General features: G+C 40.4%; 1 protein-coding gene across 1 annotated transcript in view; it reads right to left on the bottom strand.

Annotated features, from left to right (window-relative positions):
- Positions 1-14,025: 14,025 nt before the first annotated feature.
- Positions 14,026-15,694, bottom strand: part of RUNX1T1 (RUNX1 partner transcriptional co-repressor 1) — a 133,054-nt gene continuing 131,385 nt past the window's right edge. Inside the window, 1 exon segment of the mRNA XM_037504254.2 lies at positions 14,026-15,694. This exon segment is cut by the window's right edge and continues 3,971 nt beyond it. The gene's annotated coding sequence lies outside the window, so the exon portion shown is untranslated.

Genomic DNA, 15,694 nt, shown 5'->3' with positions numbered 1-15,694 from the left:
GTAGATAGATATAGATATAGACATAAACATAGATAGATAGATAGATAGATAGATAGATAGATAGATAGATAGATAGATAGATAGACAGGTCTCTGTTAAAGGAAACCTATAAAAGGAAAATTACTAGAACAACATTTAATGTGCATCTACTGAATCACTTTATCTGTTGGTTAAGGTCATGGATATACCTAGTAGCCATCACTACAAAGAGCACAGGAAACAAATGCTGAATAAGGTTTTCCTTTCATTGACAAACTGCCAGATCAAATTTTTTAACAATAATTTCTGAAGAATGGAGATAGCCAGGGAAGGTTGGGAAGGGAAAAGAACAGGGAGGGAGACAGAATCTGTAGTGGTGGAGTACATGTACATTGATTGTAGAAACACTATGGTGGTAATTCCTGATGGGGATAACCAAATATTGCCTGGGTTAAAATTTAATTAGTTAATTAATTTTAAAAAATAAATAATTACAGACTCACAAGTATTCTTGTTTGCCAGTAGAATTTTCCAGGATTGCTTAGATATGGTCTGGGGAACTCTGGCCACCAAAGGAAAAGAGGGTTTCATTATAGGAGATGCTATAAAAAGGTTATAACACACACATCTCTAGTCATTTACAGTCCACATAGGTAGCATTATCATATGCAGATTAAATTTAAGAAAATGTATTACTCTGAAAAAAATGCATATCTATAAGATACAAAGCAAATAGCGATCATAACATTTAAACAGAAGAGATAGAATTAATTTTAATTTGCTTATCAATAGGAATATCAAAACACAACAGTTGTCCTCTCATATATTTGTTTGCCAGACAGTCTTGCTTTAATATGATATGGAGTCAATTTTTTTCTAATATATGTTAATATTAGAGTTTTAACTTGCATTCTTGATTTGCAGCATTAAGTATTCTTACAATTGTTGGAACATTCTTTCCTCGTAATCACTTGGTCTGTAATAAGTTTAACCAGTCTGAAATCAGTGCATTGACCTTATAAATGTTTTCAATCCTTTACATAGGAGACAAAATTAAAAAAAGAAAGAAAGAAAGAAAAAAAGAAGAAAAACAAGCTCTGAGCCCATACCTATTTCACTTCAGGACATTAAACCCCCACCTTGTCCCCCTTCACCAATTAACTATGGAAGCCACAAAAGAGAGCTGCTCAAAAGTAGTCTTTGAGCTGCTGTCACCACATGATGTTTACCACATTGTTTTCATTCTTCTTTCAGTTTCCACTTTGTTGTGTTCGTTGTATAAAAAGTGGCTTGAATTAGTCACACCACTGGGGAGGCACAAAGCTCCTGTGTAAAGACCAATCCCCACACCAAGGAGACTGGGAGGGAAAATCTATCACAAAGGCAGATGGAAGAGTGAGGAAGAACCTACCCAGGAGGACTGGAGAAGAAGCAGAAAATGCGAAAAGAGCCGACATATATCTTGTCTTATTTGAGGGGAGTGGTTTCTGGGATTGAGATTGTGCAAGCATACAAAGAACTAACTCTATGGTGCATGAGAAACCAAGAGTAACTGGAAACCAACTCAAATTATTATAATTTCTATTGGAATGTCAACAGGGAGCTATTTTTAACCCACAAAAATTTGTTAAGTTTCTCTTTCCCTAAATAGCTCTTTGTTTATTGATGATAACAAACCTTTGTCATATATTTTCTCATTTGTTTTTGTTTCAATTCTGTTATCTAGAATTTTTAATCATATATATATATATATATATATTTTAAAAAATTCATTTATCCATGCATACAAGAACTGGGGTACAGGCCAGAGGCGCAGAGGGTGAGAGGACTCACCAGAGACAGAGTGGGGAAAGAACAGGCAGATTTACTGAAATACACTGCTGAGGGGAGCAGCGGGCGAGACAGGAGAGGTCTGCTGTGCTATTTGGGTAGTTCCCTGGCCAGGGACCAAACTCATGCTGCAGTGGCTGCAGATAGCCCCATAGGCTGCATCCCAACCCACTGCGCCACCAGGGAGGCCCCTAATCATATATTTTATAATTTTAAGCAGTCAAACATTATCACTTATGATTTTGTGTTTAGCTTATAAATGTTTTTCTTTATTATAAGCTTATAAAATCTTATGTGTTTTCCTTTCTCCAAAATTTATATAAATATTCACCCATAATTTTCTAGCTCTTCTGTTATTTATTTTAACATTAATTTTGTTTTTTTTTTTGTTTTTTCTTTTTTTGTGTGGGACCCTCACCGGCTGCCGGGGAACGAACCGGCGCTCGCAGCCCAGTGCTCAACCGCTGCACCACCAGGGGAGGCCCACCATTAATTTTGTAATCAATTGATTTATCCACCAGTTACCCCATAATCATTTATATTTGTTCCTTTGTTCTATCATTTATTCCAGCACATGTATAATAATTAATTTTTCATTTTCTGTGTTTTAAAATGCTACCTGGTGACATAAACTCTCTCCAATCATTATTATTCCTCTCAGTTTGTTGTTGGCCTTTTAAAATATTGTACTTATGGGGCCTCCCTGGTGGTGCAAGGTTAAGTCTCAGCACTATGATGCTATCCACAGCCACTAAAGCATGAATTCAATCCCCAGCTGGGGAGGTGACCCACATGGCGCAGCAGACCTCTCCTGCCTCGCCCACTGCTCCCCTCAGCAGTGTATTTCAGTAAACCAGCCAGTTCTGTTCCCCACTCTGTCTCTGGTGAGTCCTCCCAACCCCCCCACACCTCTGGCCTGTACCCCAGCTCCTGTATGCATAAATAAATATTTTTTAAAAATTGTAATTATTTCTGCATAACACAAAATATTACACCATAACCATTTTGAAGTATGAAATTCAGCAGCATTAAGTGCATTTGCAATATTGTGCAGCCATCACCCCTATAGAGTTACAAACCTTTTCCTCATTTCAGAAAAAAACCTCTGCCCCCGTAGAGCACTCACTCCATTCATTCCCACATCCTTTAGTCCCTGGCAACCACTAATCTGCTTCCTGTCTCTAACAAAGTCATATAAGAAGAATCATGTAGCTTTGCCCTTTGTATCTGGACCAGGGGTTCGCTCCCAGGCTCTCCTTTCCAGGACCCCCCAGGCCTTGCAGTAGGGCCATTTCACCCGGTAGATTGTTCTCAAGGTTCCTCCGTGATGTGCTATGTTTCAGCAATTCCTTCTTTCCTATAAATGATATTATGTCACTGAATGGAGATACAGCAGGTCCGCAGATAGGGATGCCCTGTAGGTCCCTCTTAAGCTTAACCATCCATTTGGAGGTGGGGTGAGAGAGATGCCGAGAAGTTATAGGCAGGAAAAGATGAAGGCAGAAAGACCCAGGTCCCCAAGTTACACTTGGATGATAAGTGACCAACAGTGAGTTGACTGTTGCCTAAGTATTAGTAAACTATAAATGTGCTATGCCTCAAAAATTTTAGAGTGGTTTGTTCCATCAACTATTCGATCCTGAATAATCTAGCAATTGTGACATGAGGAACTAATGAAGATCGTATTGTCTTCATTAAAATTCCTAGATAATAAACCAATAAATAATTGTCATTATCAACAAATCCCAAAAATCAAAGTGAATATTTACATATGGTACCAGAAGAACTTACTTTTACTGAGCACTTTTCATTTGCCAAGCAAAATAGAATGTTGTTATCCCTATTTACAGATCACAAAAATGAAAATCCAGATGATTAAATAACTGGATCAAGATCAGTCAGTTAGTAAATATTAGAGCAAGGACTCAAATCTAACTTTTTTATTTCCAAATCCTACCTTGTTAAGCACCAAGTTATATTGCTTCTCAGTTTTTTTCTATTCTGCCTCTTCAAACATTCATAGAATCATACTCCTATTACTTGATATCACCCATTGCACTTGATATTTCTGAATTCTGAACATATTGAAAATTATAGTTTGAAGTTTAGATCCATAAACATCAAATATCTTGCTTACAAGCATTGTAATCCACTGAGGCTAATTTAAATCGAAAAAAAAGTTTATTAAAAGCAATTAGGAAAAGAATGGAAACCTCAGGAGGCTTATAGTCTCACATCCACCAATGCCCAAATTACACACTAAGTCTCACCAGTAGAGGCCCTTCTGAGCACAGACATAGCTGGTCACATAGCGGACACAGCATCTGTGCCCACTTGCACTGTCCTTGGGACATCTGCCATCGCTGCCTGGGAATGCCTGATATCTGTCCTTCGTGCTCTGCTATTCTCATAAGAACACCTGGTTCTCTGTGATAATTGTCTTCTGAACAAAACCATTTCTAAAACAATGACTTTGGTTTCCCAGCTCAGGCTAGAAAAACAAGTTTTAACTTTCACATTGAGTGGGTAGGTCTCATTGTTTGAGAAATCCCCCAAATATAAGAAGTCTGTTTAAAAGATGCTTAGTAGTCACAACCATGGCATATGCCCACTAACATGACAAACCAAAGTTATGTGGATGCCAACACTACAGGGAAGTTAGACACTATGGTCCTTTCAGGGGGAGCTAGTTTACAGTGAGAACAGAGCAGTGCCCAGAAATAAAGCAACTCAAGGAAGATATGGAGCAGTTGCATGATGACTTCTAAGTTTTGGTGAAGTTTGACTGCCAGTGCTCAGAGTGGTTTCCACATATGTTCATATTACAAAGGTTCTTTCAGTGTTTAAATAGCAAGGCAGTAAATACAGGTCAGGCAGTGAACACCATCAAAATATTGACATGATAGTAAGACTCTCAGAGAACAGAGGGAGGGTTCTGCTTTGACTGGGTTTAGGAAATAATTTCACTGGTATAGAGAATGACCTAGCTTCAACAGTCCACACTCTTGCTTTGAATCTGGTTCCACTGGTTGCCTTACCACCTTAATTCATTGTAAATTACACAAGATTATCAGTTATGTCTTATTAGCATCCAATTAGAGCCCCTGCCTTAACACAGAACTTGGTGATTAATATTTGTTGAACAGATTATTTCAAATGATAGCGGCCAAATTTTTGTTTAATTTATTCAGTTAAATAGAATATACAGGTGACTATTTGGTAAATGGAAAGGAAAATGCGTTGACAACATGGGTTTTCAACACCTCACGCTTGCATGTATCACTTCTTGAAGGTTGTTAGAGAATCAATTTTATATCACTTTTAATTGCCCCACATGCACAAATTGGCCTCAAAACACCTTATAATGATTACGGTACGTATATATCACATTGACTTGGTCTTTGCTGCTCTGAAGTTCAGACACTAGTTAACATATAATAGAGTATTCACTACCCTCTCTCTTTCTAGTGTTTGTGTCCAAACATTGTCTCGTAAGTAGTCCTATTGATCATATTGATTAATACTCCTGGTTGAAATGATGAAAAAAATATCGATTTGCTCTTGTAAATCTCAGCTTTAACTAAAGTATCTGGAGTGTTGCTTCCTTGAACGCCTAAGAGCTCTCTTCCCAGACCTCTCCCATTCTTACTGATTACATCTGCAGATGGAAATCAGGTGTGAAAATCCATTAAGAAGCCTCACAACATGACAGGCTTCGACTCTTATTGAACTCTCATGTTCTCTCTTCCTTAATTAAGGCACAAGAACCTTTTGCCATAGAGACAGAGCGACTTAGATTATGGATCTGATTCCTTCTAATGGCGTGCATTTCACCCAATTGGGGAATAATACATTTTCTTACTTCGTTGCTTCGCAAAGAGCCATTTACTCAGTTCTTCCAAGGGAAGAATAAAGAGCGTGATTTTACTTATAAAGAGTGCTCTGTTATCCAGGCTACAAAAGAGAAATGAAGTATACAGCTGTTCCCCCAAAATTATAACATGTTTTTTCACTAAACATTTTAAAACCCAAATAAAGAATAGCATTTAAATGAGTTAGCAACATAGAATCTCATTTTAGAACTAGAATAACCCTTAATGTTTGCAGCACAAAAAAACAGTTATGAGCACAGACTTTGGAGTCAGATGGCCTGGATTAAAATTCTGGCTTTAAATTGACTGACTGTGTTACCTTAGGCAATTTACAAAACCTCCTGAACTTCAATATTTTCCTCTGTATAATGATAATTACAACGGAATATGTAAAAATGGATAACAAAATATAATAAAAATAAATTTAAACTAAATAAAAGCAACACAATGTACTACCTACTATTACATACCTACCTTTTAGGCTGTGAGGGTTAACTGAAATAATGCATTCCAGCACTTATGTTCTGGATAAAGTTCATTACTTTTTATTTGAAAATAACAAATTATTTTCCTTGTTTTTCTAGCCCATAAGCATAATATATTAAATGGAAAAAAAACTTTCCCTAACCCTCCTTAATCTTCATTAAGGATGAATTCACCTCCAAATTTCATTTTCTAAAAGCTTCACTGAGAATGTGAGATGTAGAAAAAGCCATTGATCTCTATGGAGAAAAAAAATGCTCAAATACAGAGTTGCTCTAGACTAATAGTAATTGTAGGGTAAGGTAAAAAGTATCAGGCTTTTCTGCCCTCCCGCCATTAGGATAGATGACAGATCTGCAGTCCTGAATGCATGCCTGATGGCGGGCACCTGGAGTAGGGTGTGGGCATAGGTAGATGGGATTCACCTGGGCTGAGACTGGGCTTTTAAGGACGGCGTCACGGGGAGCCCAGTAGAAGCCAAGAACGAACAGAAGTCGAGAGCAGAGAAGCAGAGAGAAGGCCGGAGAGCCCAAAAAGAGTGAAGACTTGCTGGGGGCTGGAAGGCCTGCCAGCCTCCCGCCCCCCAGCACCCTTGCCTGCTGTGTACCGGGTAAATCCCAGTAAAAACCTGCAAAAAACCACTGAGGCCTCTGACTCTTCCTTTATTTGGTCTGCTGGATCATAGAAAACCTGCACCATGTCCATTCCTGCCCCTACAGTAATTTAGTATAAAGATGCATATAGGACAAGTCTTTTGGTCATGCACATTGCCAGCTTATTTCCACTAAAGTATTCACAATAGCAGGTGTAGGGTAAAGAAAATATCAGGCTTTTCTGCCCTTCCGCCATCAGGATAGATGATGGATCCTTGTCCTGAATGCATGCCTGATGGCGGGCACCTGGAATAGGGTGTGGGCATAGGTAGATGGGATTCAGCTGAGCTAAGACTGTGCTTTTAAGGGCGGCGTCACGGGGAAGCCAGCAGCAGCAGAAGTCAAAGCAGCAGCAGCAGTACAAGCCGAAGCAGAAGCCGAAAGAAGCCGAGAAGCAGCAGAACGAACGCCAGAGAGTCCAGATAGAGTGAAGACTTGCTGGGGGCTGGCCTCCCAGCCCCCCCAGCCAGCACCCCTGCCTGCCATATGCCCGCTGAACCCCAATAAAAGACCTGCAAAACCACTGAGGACTCTGACTCCTCCTTTACCCGGTCTGCATGGGATCAGAAAACCTGCACTGTGCCCAGTCCTGCCTTTATAGCAGGACTACTAAATGAAGATTCAACCAACAATAATTTAGCTTTTGTTGATTCCCATATTAAAATGATTACTAAGAACAGCAACAACTCACATCCATGATACAGGCTAGATCTACTAATTTGCACAGAAGCAGACACTTTATAAGCAAAAGAAGGGCATTACGAATTTGAAAGCCCAGCAAATGCAAATTAGATGGCATTTTATAAAATATGACGACTAATATTTTCAATAAATTTCCAGGGAATCAAACAAGGATGAGGGAACAGTAGAGCCTCTTCCACTCTTTCTGACTTATGCCTGCTGCCTGCTTTTATATTTAGACTTTTAAAATGCAGTAACAATTACAGCAGCTATCAATTAGTGGGTACTTACCATGTGCCAAGCATTCTGCTAAGTACTGGATAAGTGTTATCTCATTTAATCCTCACAAATCTATGAGGAAGTCAATACTTTTTTCTAATTTCAAAGATAAGAAAACAGTATAGAAAGGGCTAGTGTGTGTGTATCAGTTGTCTGGGCCTAGAGCTGGGCTGTTCACCACCTCTAAATAACACACCGAGCGACCCAAGGATTTCCAACTACCTTGCCTGTCTTGGGCTTTGAGTCCAAGGAACATGCAGGGGTTGATGCCAGCTGGGAGAGCAGATGTGTGGACGGACTGACTACATTCTTTCCCACGCACGCCTTCCCCATTGCCAGATGTGCACCTGAGGCTACCTCTTGATGCCAGAGAGGAACAACTTGCTAATCAGGCATTTGCCTTAGAGTTACTGATGCTAAATCCTGGGAAATGTGATTGATCCATTTGATCACCCAAAGAAAGACATCTTTGGGCCTTCCTGGTGGTGCAGGGGTTGAAGTCTCACACTATCAAGCTATTGCCAGCCATTGCGGCCTGAGTTTGTCCCTGGCTAGGAAGCTAACCACAGGCGCAGCAGACCTCTCCTGTCTTGCCCAATGCTCCCCCTCAGCAGTGTATTTCAGTCAGTCTGCCTGTTCTGTTCCCCACTCTGTCTCTGGTGAATCCCCTCAAACCCCCCACACCTCTGGCCTACACCCCAGTTCTTGCATGCATAAATAAATAAAAATGAATTTTTTTTTTTTTTAAAGAAAGGCACCTCTTTGAAAACTGCTTCTTTATCTAAGTTTTGAAGCCACTGCCAGTTTTCCCAATTTAATGCATTTAGAAGGCATCACATTGAAGAGACAGGAAGTTTGTGACACAGGAAAGGAAACTTCACTATCAGTCCTGGACAATATGAAACTTTTCTGCACATTCTATTTATAGTGAAGAGAAAGTAATTTAACTTCTTTGACTCACATTTGTAATATGGGGATTACATAGTATTTCATTTTCTCTAAGACACACCTTTTGCATTTTTACATATCTGAAATTTGAAGCATCTTATAATGAATATCATCACACAATCTCTACTGACCACCAGTGTGGCTGGTGGTGGGAAGGTGTTTGCTATTACCCTGCCTATACAAACAAAGCTCACAAAGTGGATGGCAATAGAGATAATAGGGCATTTAGTCCCTGAGCCTCAAGTCACTACATTAGGTGTAGTGGGAAGGAAAAAAATAGGAGTGCTTATAATATGGTTAGAATACACAGCATAACCACATGAAATGCTAACTATCAGTTCACTGTCAATTCATAATATATTCTCATCTACTTCCAAAAATTGTTTGGAGCAAAGAGACATTAAGTATCTTGTCCAAGTTCATAGAGGTAGCCAGATGTGAAATTAATCTATTCCTATCCTCTGCTATTCTTATCCACTCTGTAACTCTTAACTGTCCAACTGCCCATGGCAGTGAAAGCAGCAGCTCAGGCCTACGTGTGAAGATTTCAGAGAAGAGAGATCTTGTTTGCACTACAGAAGAGAATGAAAGTGGTGTCGGAGAGCCAACAGGGAATTTTTCCACTAGAGAGGAAGTTTGAGAGCACTCTACTGGTGAAGAGGATGTGGACAAAGGCACAGAGGTAGGAAGAAGGAATCTAATTTATCCATAAATAAATGTGCGGCTGGTAAGGTTTGTTGAGGACAGTAGTGGGGTCTAGCTATAGAAAGGAAAGAGGAGGACCAACTATGAGGATTTTGAATCCAGTGTTCAGGCTTTATTCTACAGACAACTGAGCTGCCAAAAATGGTTTCTGAATTCATCAACTTTGAAAAGTTGAATATGGGAAATTGTCACTTAAGTTTGTGCTCATGGAGATAAGGAACTTGCTCTTTGTAAACAAAATACAAAAGGAGGGACAGATAGATTTACTTAAGGTGAGATCTTGTTTATGATAATTGTAATAAATGAGCGGGACAAATGTTTTACAGAAACTCATATGAATCAGTTACTTGTGAAAATATTCAAGTAAGTTTGGGAAATCTCAATGTACATAAAACTCTGATTATTCCTGTTAGAATTTTCAGATGTTTAGGGGACAAAAATTGTAACATTAATCATGTGTTGATCATTAAATGTTTTTCCATTTTTCCCCATGGGTTGACTATCCATGACTCCTGCAACCAGATTTTCATTAACAGAGTTCCAATGAAATGCTGAGTTACTCAAATCCTATTTATTAACCAGCTCTATTATTAGCTGGTCTTTTTATTAGGAGTGTCAATTCCAGCCTTGGATTATAAACCTCAGACCTTTCATAAACACATTTTTTTAAAGATTTATTTATTTATACGTACAAGAGCTGGGGTGTAGGCCAGTGATGTGGGGCATGAGAGGATTCACCAGAGACAGAGTGGGGAACAGAACAGGCAGACTAACTGAAATACACTGCTGAGGAGAGCAGCGGGCAAGTCAGGAGAGGTCTGCTGCACCATGTGGGTTGCTCCCTGGCTGGGGATCGAACTCATGCTGCAGCGGTTGCGTATTGCTTCATAGGTCGTGTCTTAACCCCTTGTGCCACCAGGGAGGCCCTCATAAGCACATTTTTTATTCAACCTAATATTTTTGATTCAGAACCACGGGTGACCAAGTTACTGAAACTAACTTAGACAACAATATTGTAAGAACATATCATGAAAGTAGGTAGTAAATCACAAGTGACATGATTACATACATGTAGTACATGCTAGCAGAAGTATGTATTACATGTTTGTGAGTGTGTGTGTACGTGTGTATTCAATTCCACAAAACTCACTGATAGTTATTATTTTGTGTCTGCTTCATAGGAAACATTATAGTAAAGCAAAAAGAAGTATCTTGCTAACATTTTTTTAAGTCTTTGCTAACAGAGCAAAAAGAAAGTATTACTTGCCATCAAAATGGGCAGTTTGCACTTGCCTTAATTTTACTATCTGTGACTTTGTCAGCAAAATGCACAATTGTAATAAGTGGAATTGTAAAAGGCTGCTGTTGGTTTTCTGCAGACTCTATCCTTCATCACACCTTCAGAAGATATGTTTTTAAATAGCAGTACATCCCATCTAAAACAAGAGTTTGCAACAAGTTTAATTGGAAATGCAAAAATCTTTCTCTTTGTCAAAGGCAATATCGAACTCATTTTCAAGTACACAAAGAATCAATTATTTATTTATTTACATTTTGCACACAAGAAGAAAGTTGAACCATCATCAGTCTCCTAAGAAAGGCTATTATTATAAACTCTCCCTCTCTCTGAAAAACAAAACGCTGCCTTATTTCTTATGTTTCAGCAAAATTTGAGGGTATGTTTCTTCCCAGACGTGCCATGTTGGTTCTGGCATCCACTCCTGTTCTTGTGGGGCTACTTCTGCCAGGAGCCTACTCTCCCGTTTTAGCCCTTCCGCCTGACTTGGCGACACACCACAGTCGCTGTGGCTTATAAACTGCAGAAACTTATTGCCTGCAGTTCTGGAGGTTGGAAGCCTAAGATCATGGTTAAGGGTAGGTCCTGTTTGGGGTTACAGACTTCTTGCTGTATCCTCACATGGCCAAAGGTCTAGGGATCTTTGTGGGGTTGCTCTCTCCCTCCTTTTTGTGGGGTCTCTTTTATAAATGACTAGCCCCATTCTTGAGAGGTCCCCCTTTATGACCACATCACTTTCCAGAGGCTCCCCACATCCTAATGCTATCACCTTGGGAATCTTCAATATATGAAGAGACCATGGCATCTTCATCCCCTCTTTTATGTGGCATCTCCTTGCCCTTATTCTTGAGCTGTTCTTTCTGAGAGAATTCCCTGAAGCAAGTGCAGGATCCCCAATAAATGAGTTATTGATCTTACTAGGAACATTTGCAGCCACTGCCCCCTCCTCCATGATGAACACTTGCCCACCTCAACCTTTTGGTCAAATAGATTATTTTTCCAAATAATTCAAGAATATCATGGCTTCACTATCACTACCAGTGACCCCAAAATGGGGCTAAATATCTTGCTTGGAAGGAAACAAAAGTATCTCAGGTGATCTGTGAAGCCCTGTGAAATCTGCCTGTGGCTACACTTGATCTCAGTTTTACCTTTCCTGCTCATGATACCAGAAAGAGCTCCTCACACCCTCCAGCTTGTCCTGATCTCAAAACCTTCACACTCATTCCCCCAGCCTGGAAGGTTCCCTCTTCCACCCAGTGGTCCACATGGCTCATTCCATACTCAAGCTCCTTCCTGAATGCTTCTCCCTGGGAGAGCCTTCCAGGGCCATCCAGATTAGTGTAGTGTCACCTTTAAGTCCATCATTTCTTCTTCCCTTTATCCTGTTTTATCTTCTCTCTAGTACTTACCAGTAACTAAATACTTATCTAATTACTTGTTTATCTTTCATCAAGATGTAAGTCCCAGGAGGACAGAGTTGCCTTATACACAAATGTCTCCCGAAAGAATCAGTAGATCATGGGGGTGGGGGAGACAAAAATGTATCCTTAAGACAGTCAAGGTCATTTTGAAGCAACCAAGTAGAATAGCATTTGGGACTATGGTATCTAACTGACAACAACGTTTCCCCAAGTCTGAGGTGGCTGATGATGTTGGGGGTTTATTTTGTTGTTGTTGCTGTTCATTTATTCTTGCTGGTTCCTAAAAGAAATGAAAGAAGAGACATCTTTTCTTTCCAATTCCAGAAAGCTCATGACTCAATGTTGGGGTGATATACCAGGAAATATTTAAATAGTAATAATGATAACAACAGAGAGAAATGGAAAACAAGAGCTCCCTTGAGAGATGGTAGACTCTCCAATAGAAAATGACTGTATATTAAAAAGTATGTGAATTTGCAGGACCCCAGTACATGAGGTATCTTCATGATCATATTTTGCCCTTTCTCAACTCAGGTCATAAAACATTTACGTGAAATTTTCCCACTTTTTCCCTACCCTTAATGTCTATATGATTGTCACCACTTCTTAAATGGCTTAGTGGGTTATTTCAACATGCTTGAAGGAAGAAGAGTAGAATCCTCACTCATAATATCAACTGCTTATGTTTGTTTTTCGGGTCAGAAGTAGCTCTGGTTGAGACAGTGCCTCCTGGGTCTGAGAAGTCTCTGCACTGCTGGAACCTCTCAGGGGCAGCAAGTTGCTGGCTGATTCACTGGCATCTGGAGGACACGTTGCTAACACTTTGGATCTAACAAGAGTGAGTGAGTCTCTTTCTTTCAGTTTGGTTAGTCAGCTGCACAGAAGGACTTTGTGGGACTGCAAGGAGCAAGTCAGGTATAATCTCTGAGGAAGAAAGTACTAGGATAAAAAAAAGAATAAAAAATAGCTCCAAATATAAAAAGAAATGTTGTGTGTAGGTTAGATATTGGTTTGGAGATTGGAGACCTGAGAAGAGCAGAGACTCAAGCTGCAGGGGGCAGTGAGAAGATGCAGTGATGGGAACCCAGAAGAGTGGTTGGAAGAAAGACCATTAAATCCTAAATCCACCACTATTTTCCCTGTGGCTGTTCCATATCTGAAATCCCAGGGCTCTTTTAATGCCTACTTAGTAGCATCCTGACAGGAAGATATTAACAGAGAACCCTAACAATTATCTTTGTGTTTGTAGCCAAAAACAGTAGTCAATCCCATCACAAAGCAAACAGAATGGTTCCCTGACCCCTTTGGCATCCGTAGCCTCAGGTGTTTGTAAACAGTAGTCAGTCACCCTGCCTCTTCCTCTCGGACTGATCAAATTGCAAGTGATTTAATCTTCCCTCTTCAATCCACCCTTCCAGCCAGTAAAATCATTTCCCTTGCTCTTTCTGTTCGTCCAACCAATTTGTTCATTTCTGGGAAAACTGGCACCACATTATTCTAGCAGCAGACTCACAGTTGTATTTGCAATTAATATTTATTGAGTGCTAACTGGGTGCTTGGCCCCGCATTAGGCACTGAAAAGGGCTCCAGTCACCGTTGATTTATGTTGGTACTGCCATGGCGTCCAGGCAGCCCTGCTCGCCTCACTGTCTCATATTCCCACTGTGTAATTTATCTCTTTCTTGACAGTAGAGTACGGAACTCCATTAGCATTAAGAGCTAAAAGAAAGATATTCTCTCTTAGCCATCAGAAGTTTTCTCCCAATTCTAATGTTGTTAATAGTCAATAGAAAATTGTGCTGTCTTGATCTAAAGAAATCCCAGACTCACCATGTATCATCTTGAAGTGTTTTTAACAAATGTTATTTGAATCTTCCAAAAGCAGTAAAGTCATCACCTTGGTCCTACTTCCCTGTTTATCTAGAAAAGGTGGGGTGAGAAGATATATTTTTCTGTACTTGTCTGACTCAGTTTCCCCACTATGGTTGGGAACAGACTGACCAGGGACAGGTTTGAGCAAACACAACTTTATTTATTCACCGTGGAGTGAAGGGATAGACACCCATACAGAACAACACCCCTTTGCTCATTCCCTCTTCACCCATTCCAGATAAATAGCTGTACGTTCTTTAGCGGCAGACACATTCTTTTTATAATAGTATCAAATACATCATTAACACATCTAAAAAAATGGCGTCTACCACCTCGAAGTCTCTGGATTTTGCTCTTATTTTTCATATGAACTACAAGCACTTCCCATTTCCAACACATCCACTTGCAATGTATATGTCACAGAGGTGTTTTCAAGAACTACTTTTAAGGGAATTACTTCAGTGGCTCCCATTTTGGTCTTTGTCTGCTTAGTTTCTGACCTGTTCCACTTTGAGGAAAAGATACATTAACACATTAAAGGATCTGCAACTTCAGTTAGGGTGGCCTGTCTTTTGTGAAAATAAATCAATCATTAACGACACAACTATCTACCACAGTTGGGGGGTGGGGAAGGGAAGGGAGTGGAGAAGTAAGGAGGGTCCATTACTAAAATAATTTCTTTGCATATGTTTTTCTTGTATTACCAAGTTCCTGGAGGAAGAAATGTGAGAAACACATTTCTCAGGAAGAAAAGTCAAAGAAGCTAGGCCTCAGACCTGGACCCAGCCGGCGTGAGGGGGAAATACATCGAAGGTCCAAGCTACCTTCCCACGTAATCAGCATCTACCTTCATGCCTGCTCCACACAACAGGGTTTGTTTCTTTCTGCACAAGTTTGGTCTTCCTTGCCCTTGTTTAACTACTGTTTGGCCCACAAAGTTGAAAACATTCAGAGGGAAAAGAAATTTCTGCTACGACGCACTACATACATTACCAAAGAAACAGAACAGAACTCAAACAAAAATCCTATGTTCTGAGAAGGACACAAAAACTAACAGGGCTCAGGAGGTGGACAGAGAAGGGTTGGGGCATCAAACTCATGCCAACTGTTTAAGTAGAGCGTGAAAAATACCTGTCAGAGGGAATAATTAGGGCCTCGGAGTAAAATGGACACTGCCACAGTGGGTGTTAGCAATGGTGACTTTGGGTTAGACCAGGGCATCAGACAAGAAAGATGGAGCACAACTCTGTTCCAGGCTTCCAGGAACACCTGGGGGAGCTGGAGAGTGAGGGTGAACGTCTCTGGAGAGGCTAACCCAGGTAGACAGACACCCTTCGCAGTTCATCAAAATACAGCCCAAAAAGGCATCCGCTCCGCTGCCCTGCCTATGCAGCAGCAAAACCAAGCAAAACAAGCTCTCCTTTCCTCTGGAAATCTGCAATCCTCACACTCCTCCAGCTCCTCTTGCCTGGGCAACAGACCCCCTGAACTAACTCGAATTCTGTATTGTTCTGATACCATTCCATATTCACCACACATGGACGAGCCAATTCCTGTTACAGAGGCATGTTTGTAGCTGAATCAACGCCAGATGTGCTTTTGTACCATCGAGGATGGACTCCCAGGCCAGGGTCACTGGGTGGGCAGCCCTGGCACAAGCTGAGGATAAGG

Source organism: Talpa occidentalis, unplaced genomic scaffold (genome assembly GCF_014898055.3).
Source record: "Talpa occidentalis isolate TD23 unplaced genomic scaffold, MPIMG_talOcc4v2.1, whole genome shotgun sequence".
Taxonomy (NCBI): domain Eukaryota; kingdom Metazoa; phylum Chordata; class Mammalia; order Eulipotyphla; family Talpidae; genus Talpa; species Talpa occidentalis.
Note: the sequence above shows the minus strand (reverse complement) of the source record. Positions and strands in the feature narration are given on the sequence as shown.